This window comes from Podarcis melisellensis, assembly GCF_964234715.1.
Source record: "Podarcis melisellensis genome assembly, chromosome: 16".
Taxonomy (NCBI): domain Eukaryota; kingdom Metazoa; phylum Chordata; class Lepidosauria; order Squamata; family Lacertidae; genus Podarcis; species Podarcis melisellensis.
The window spans coordinates 10304520-10312472 of NC_138533.1; the positions used below are offsets into that span (position 1 = coordinate 10304520).

General features: G+C 43.8%; 1 protein-coding gene across 1 annotated transcript in view; it reads right to left on the reverse strand.

Moving 5' to 3' along the window:
* Positions 1 to 7953, reverse strand: part of LOC309358665 (complexin-3-like) — a 123954-nt gene that overhangs the window by 35195 nt on the left and 80806 nt on the right. The gene's annotated exons all lie outside the window — the stretch shown is intronic.

The following is a 7953-nucleotide window of genomic DNA, read 5'->3' on the forward strand; positions in this document are numbered from 1 at the left end:
TTAAAATTAATCCACTCTTCCTGATACTCCTCCTCCTTCTGGTTGCGGACTCTTCCGGTTAGGTCGGCTAGCTCCGAAAAATCCATCATCTTCATCTGCCATTCTTCCAGCCCTGCTTTGGAGGCTTGTCTATCCCCAGCAAAGTGCATTGCCTGTAAGCATAGTGTCTTGTATGCATGCGGGAGCGAGCCTTTGCTTGAGCTGTGTTTGAGCACAACCTCTATTTTTATTACTTCTGTGATGTTTTTACATCTTTCAGTTTTTTAAAAAATATTGTTTCAATTCTGTTACAATGCAATTACTTTTTGACTATTCTCTTTTGTATGTTTTCAGCTTTTTGTGGTTTATGGCATGCATGTGGTAAGTTTTGTAAGCTGCCTCGAGTCCTGGATATAAATCAGGATGATGATGCTGAGATCTCCATCAGCCCCAACTGACATGGCTGGTGGTTACTGATGGTGGGAACTGGAGCCTTGCAGCATAGGGTTCCTCCCATCCCCTACCTTAAAGACTAGTAAACGTGTGTCACAGAATTACAATTTCCAGCAACTCTTAATAAACTACAGTACCCAGAATTCTTTGTTGTTGTTGTTGTTTAGTCATTTAGTCGCGTCCGACTCTTCGTGACCCCATGGACCAGAGCACGCCAGGCACTCCTGTCTTCCACTGCCTCCCGCAGTTTGGTCAAACTCATGCTGCTACCTTCGAGAACACTGTCCAACCATCTCGCCCTCTGTCGTCCCCTTCTCCTTGTGCCCTCCATCCTTCCCAACATCAGGGTCTTTTCCAGGGAGTCTTCTCTTCTCATGAGGTGGCCAAAGTATTGGAGCCTCAGCTTCAGGATCTGTCCTTCCAGTGAGCACTCAGGGCTGATTTCCTTCAGAATGGAGAGGTTTGATCTTCTTGCAGTCCATGGGACTCTCAAGAGTCTCCTCCAGCACCAGAATTCAAAAGCATCCATTCTTCAGCGATCAGCCTTCTTTATGGTCCAGCTCTCACTTCCATACATCACTACTGGAAAAACCATAGCTTTAACTATACGGACCTTTGTTGGCAAGGTGATGTCTCTGCTTTTTAGGATGCTGTCTAGGTTTGTCATTGCTTTTCTCCCAAGAAGCAGGCGTCTTTTAATTTTGTAACTGCTGTCACCATCTGCAGTGATCATGGAGCCCAAGAAAGTAAAATCTCTCACTGCCTCCATTTCTTCCCCTTCTATTTGCCAGGTTATTATATAATCCATGGACATGGAGCCTTACAAACAATGAGATGACAGGGCACTGCATCAAGGGAGCGATTGTGGTCTACTGGTTAAGAGTGTCAGACTAGGATCTGGCTGATCAGGGTTCAAATCCCCTCTCTGCCATGAAACTCACTGGGTGACCTTGAGACAGTCATTCAGCCTATCCTGCTTAACAAGGTTGTTGGGAGGATGAAATAAGAACCATGTAAAGTTCCTCTTTAAAGGAAAAGTGAGATATAAATGTGATAAATAAATCATGCAATAAATCAGGGGTAGGCAACCTTAAGACACGTGGGCCTTCTCAATCCGGCCCACGGGCAGTCTGGGAATCGGCGTGTTTTTACATGAGTAGAATGTGTCCTTTTATTTAAAATGCATCTCTGGGTTATTTGTGGGGCATAGGAATTCGTTCATTTCCCCCCAAAAAATATAGTCCGGCCCCCACAAAGTCTGAGGGATGGTGTACCGGCCCATAGCTGAAAAAGGTTCTGATCCCTGCAATAAACAAACAAACAAACAGGGCTTTCAGTCTGGAAAGAGAGGAAGCAAGGGAAAGACAATAAAATGCAGGTAGAGGTAAAGGGAGGAGAAGTATTTACTTACTGCATTTAGGTAATTATTTCACTTCTGTTTACATAAAACCTGTCAAGAATCCGACTGTGTAAGATCATAATCCTAAATACACCTCCTAAGGAGTCATTAAAGCCCCTCTGGACTCCACAGCTTTTAACACTGAATAAATCTTCATTGGATGTGTGCCCTTTAATCGTATGTCTGCATTATTATTATTATTGTTATTATTATTATTATTATTATTACAGTGGTACCTCAGGTTACATATTCTTCAGGTTACATACGCTTCAGGTTACAGACTCTGCTAACCCAGAAATAGTGCTTCAGATTAAGAACTTTGCTTCAGGATGAGAACAGAAATAATGCTCTGGCGGCAGCGGGAGGCCTCATTAGCCAAAGTGGTGCTTCAGGTTAAGAACAGTTTCAGGTTAAGAACGGACCTCTGGAATGAATTAAGTACTTAAGCTGAGGTACCACTGTATTATTAATTTCATAGCTGGCCCTTCAGCAGCTTCCCTTTACAAAAAAAAATCCAATAAAATAAAATGTTGAAATACTACAGTAGAAAAGAGCAGCAAAGAAATTGTCAGACTCAACGGGATTGAAAACAAACACCAAGCCCCATAATAGCAACATAGAGTGGATTAAAGCAGAAAGGTCTTTACTAAAATGACATCAAGGTAGGGATCAGGAGGGCTTCCTCAGGGAGAGTATTCCATAGTCAAGGGGTCATCACCGAGAAGGCCCTTTCACGCAGAGCTCTTTGCCGCACCTCAGATGGCGGGGACACCAGAAGGAGGGCCTTTGCTGAAGATCTCAGCATGCAGGCAGGCAATTGTGGAGGCAACCAGCCCCTCCAGTCTCCCTCCCTCAAGCCTCGCATAAAAACCAACATCTTGAACCTGAAAATTAATCGGCAGCTGGTGCAATTGGCGAAGCAAAAGCATAATGTGATCCCAGTTGGGGTTAACAGCTCTGCAGGTATATTTTGGACTAAGGTCACACCCACACATACATTTAAAGCAGCTGGCTTACGTCACACAAAATCCTAGGAACCGTAGTTTGTTAAAGGTGCAGGGAATTGTAGCATTGCAAGGGGAAAATGAGAGTTTCCGGGATTCTTTGTGGTCGGGGGTTGGGTGAGGGAAGGAAGCATGTACTTTAAACGTGCAGTGTGGATGTGACATAAATTCAGTTTCCATACAGTCTTTAAAGGCAGCCCCACATATAAACAAATTATAGTTCAGTGGTACCTTGGTTCTTGAACGGCTTAGTTGTCAAACAAATCGGAACCCAAACACTGCAAACCCGGAAGTGTTCTGGTTTGCGAACGTTTTTCAGAAGCCGAACACCCAACATTTCTTCCACTTGAATGCAGGAAGCTCCTGCAGCCAACTTGAAGCTGCACCTTGGTTTTCGAACAGTTTCGAGAATCGAACAGACTCCTGGAATGGATTAAGTTCTAGAACCAAGGTACCACTGTAGTCTAATCTGGAGGTTCATCAGCAAGCCAGTTCTATTGTAGGAATAGGGACATGGGTGGCGCTGTGGTCGGCAGTTCGAATCCCTGTGACGGAGTGAGCTCCCGTTACTCTGTCTCAGCTCCTACCTACCTAGCAGTTCGAAAGCACACCAGCGCAAGTAGATAAATAAGTACCGCTGCAGCGGGAAGGTAAACGGCGTTTCTGTGCACTCTGGCTTCCGTCACGGTGTCCTGTTGCGCCAGAAGTGGTTAAGTCATGCTGGGCACATGACCCAGAAAAGCTGTCTGTGGACAAACATCGGTTCACTCGGCCTGAAGTGAGATGAGCACCGCACATAGGCGCTGACTCCATGGGGCCTGAGGGGGCCCGAGCCCCCTCAAAAATTCACCATGGCTACAGCCTGCCCCCCAAAAATCACGTACCCACTGTTGCCTGGGGCTGCAGTGGTGCAAAAATGTGGTTAAAAAGCATGGATCCACATGGATCCTCAGGATCTTTGCATTGGGTCACCCCAAATTCACCATCAGATCACATAGCATGTCCATGGCTACAGCCTGCCCCCCAAAAATCACACACCCACTGTTGCCTGGGGCTGCAATGGTGCAAAAACGTGGTTACAAAGCATGGATCCACAGGGATTCTCAGGATTTTTGCATTGGGTCACCCCAAATTCACCATCAGATCACATGTCTGTGGCCACAGCATGAAGCACAAAAATGATACATCATTAATATTCACCGCCCACGGCGGCAGCCAATCGGCTGCCGCAAAGGGCGGGCCCTCACAGGTTCACTTAAGGTCGGGGCAGCCCGGGGCTCGCCCCTTTCGTTCCCCCAGCAGCAGCGGTTTGGAGGTCTTGGGCCCCCCCAATATTTTTTATAAGTCGGTATGGGCCCCCCCAATATTTTTTATAAGTCGGCGCCCCTGGCACCGCAACCCCAGAGTCGCCTTTACTGGACTTAACTGTCCAGGGGCCCTTTACCTTTACCCTTTACCTACTAGTAGGATTACTGCAGCCTCACCAGCTTAAGGTGGTAACAGATGCTCCATGCCAAGGAGAGGCAGTGGGGTGTAGTGGTTAGTGTGTCAGACTAAGACCTGGGAGATCAGGGTTCAAATCTCCTCCCAGGCACGACCTTGAGTCAATCACTGTCTTGCAGCCTAACCTACCTCACAGGGTTGTCGTAAGGATAAACGGGGAGAGGGGGCAAAATGTATGGCGCCTTGAGCTCCCTGGATAAAATGTGAGGTACAAATGCAGCAATAAACCTGTGCCTCAAACGATAATGATGGTTCAGTGAGTGCTGCCAGACAGCTCAGAGAGGGAATGCCACTAAACCATGCAGGCATATATGATATCAGCCAGCTAAGGATAATTGGTTTCTGAAAGTGTCAGGGAACTGCCATCGGAGCCAGAGGGAGAGGGAGGGCTCCAGAGGGGTTCAGGAGAGCGTTCCGGGAGGGAGAGAAGCAGCCCATCTTCTGGGGAAGGAATTCAGCGTAGCACCAGTGGAGAAGGGGGGCAGATGGGGGAATCGGCGAGGTGGCTCCATGACTCCTCGCCGGAGACCAGCGGGGAGAGCACGGGTCCTCCGCTGCCCACACCCTCCCTGCGCAGAAGGCTTCCGCGCAGGGAGAGTAGGCGGCGACTAGGCGTCAAAGAGCTTCTTTGCTGGAAGAAGTTCAAGAAACACCCACTGACGGATTCTGCCAGCGATTGAGACAGCCACGGGTGAGAGGCTGTCCAGACAGAAAGGGTTCACCCAGGTAACCCAGCCAGGTGTGGCGTCGATTTACGCACGAGCAACCCCTAGAACCATTACAGCAAGTCACATTGATTATGCTACTTCATGCATTTGATTGTGGCACTAGTCCACAAAACCTATAGCTGAGATGTGGGCCACAACATAATGTTTGAAGACTGGGAAAGACTGTGGAAGAAAGGGGTCAAGTTCACTGCATGTACAGTGTTAAAGGAAAATATGATGAAAATGATGTATAGATGGTATTTGACTCCTGTAAAACTAGCAAAAGTTTACCATAACAGTGTGGAAATGTAAAGAAAAAGAGGGTACTTTCTATCATATGTGGTGGACTTGCCCCAAGGTGAAAGACTTCTGGGAGAAGCTTTATAATTAATTGAAAAAAATGTTGAAATATAAATTTATTAAGAAACCAGAGGCCTTTCTTCTTGGAATAATAGGTTTGGAATTTCCCAAAAAAGATGTTAAATTATTTTTGTATGCCACAACTGCTGCTCGAATTTTATTAGCTAAGAACTGGAAAACACAAGAAATACCAACGGTGGAAGACTGGCAGATGAAGATGATGGATTTTTCGGAGCTAGCCGACCTGACCGGAAGAGTCCGCGATCAGAAGGAGGAGGAGTACCAGGAAGAATGGATGAAATTTAAAGACTATTTAGTTAAATATGTTAAGTTAAATTAAGTGGAAAAGCTTGCAAATACCAGATAGGCTTAGGATTTAAATTTGTAACATGATGAATTAATATGTTTAATGCCGAACCGGAAAGAAAGAAAGATGTTAAGTGATTAAGTTAATTTTTTTAAAAGAATTTAGGAGTGGGGAAACTGTTAAAATGATATACATTGAAATTCAACCAGGGGGGCATGAGGAAGTCACTTAACAATGTAATTAAGATTGAATTAATACGGTGAAGATTTATGTTTGTTTGTTTGTTTATTTGTTTGTTCCTTTAAAAAACTTTTTGGAAAATTAATTTTAAAAATTGGAAGGAAAGAAAGAAAGAAAGAAAGAAAGAAAGAAAGAAAGAAAGAAAGAAAGAAAGACCGCCTCTTTCCCTACAGAGCTGCCTGGGTGCTGAGAACGGCAGAGGGGGAGGTCCTCTTGGTAGGTTTGCTACCCTCTGAAGTTTGCTGGAAGGGCTCAGGAGAGGACTTATCTGTGGCAGCCCCTAAGTTGGGAACTCCTTCCCCAAAGAGGTGCGTCTGGCCCCTTCACTGTGCAGCTTCCCCCAATGCTGAAGACAAAACTGACCTTTGACACCTGAGATGTGTGTTTTCAGCACTCGCCCTATTCCTGTGGCTGCAGACTGGCAGAATCCGAGACCTGGGAGAAGAGTTGGTGGAAGAAGATTGGAAGAAATTTAAAGACTATCTGCAGAAACAGTGTAAATTTAATGAATGTTAAAATGATGTTGGATTGAAAATAAGTGGTATTAATGACAAAATTAATAAGAAATGTAAAAATGAATATTATATGAAATTATAGAGTCATAAATGTTAAGAAATAGAGCGAAGGTAAAGGAAAGAGGATAAGGATTTGCTGACTTGATTATGTAAATGGGAATACAAAAAGTGGAGGTGTGAGGAGGTCAAAGGAACAAATTAAGGAGTTTAAAATTATGAAAAATGGTATTGTTTTTAATTTTTTCTTATTTTTTCTTTGTTTTTTGTATGTAGTTTTTTTAACTCTCTTTTTTTTATTAATAAATTTTATTGGTTTCCATTCAATTATACATTTCATCTCGAATACAACAAATCATGACTGTTTTGGACTTCCTTTTTTATTATTATCTTTGTAAGTTGTATTTCTTTATATATTCCTACTTTTTCTTTTTTGATGTATTTCTTTTTCTTTCTTTTTATGTGGTTTTGTACTGATGTTTTTGTAAAACTTAATAAATATTTTACACACAAAAAAATATTCCTGTGGCTGCAGTCCGTTTAATCTGGTTTTAATACTGGATTTTAGATCCCCTTTAATTAGGCCCACAAATGAACTGGCAGCCGATGAAGCTATTTGAGACTAGGGCTATATGACTTACAAAGGCAGCCCCGGTCCGGCCACTGCGTTTTGGACCAGTTGATTATTCCCAGTCATCTCTGAGGGCACGGAAACAATCCAATATGAACTTTATACAAAGGTATGGAGGATGGGGGCCAAGTCCTTTCTGTCCCAAAGGAGGCTGAAGCTGCCAAACCAGGCTGAGCTGGAAATCATCTCTCCTACCCACGACGTCCACCTGGGCCTCAGGTGATAATGATGGACCCAGGAGTCAAGTGTGCTTTCCCCATGTGTTGTTGTTGTTTAGTCGTTTAGTCGTGTCCGACTCTTTGTGACCCCATGGACCAGAGCACGCCAGGCACTCCTGTCTTTGCTTTCCCCATGTATCCAATGCTAATTATTAGATTCTTTTGCCCCATCTTTTTGTGCCTGCCAAACAGCCGTGTCATGCTTAAAATACTTTATTTTCTGTTTAATTATGCTGTTTTAAATGTGCATTTTATATTTGACTTCACTTAGCAATGTTTTCTTTCAAAATGTTTAAGATTTTGTCTTTGTTTGTGTTAAATATGTTTCCATTATTTGACCTCCTTTGTAATGAGAAATCTTTGAGGTGGTATTTTGGTTTCCTGTCAATTGTGTTGCTTTGACTGTGTACTTTATATTTGACTTTCTTCAGAAATGCTTGATTCTGCATTGTTTTGTTGATGTTTAATATGCCGTAAACCGCTTTGGGATTTTCTTTAAAATATAAAGCGGTATAGAAATGAAATCACCATCATCATCATCATCATCATAGCAGACCCACCCAAGTGACTGGGACCTGAGTTCAAATCCCCTCCTGGCAGTGTAACTCATTGGGTGACATTCAGCCAGCCACTGCCTAAC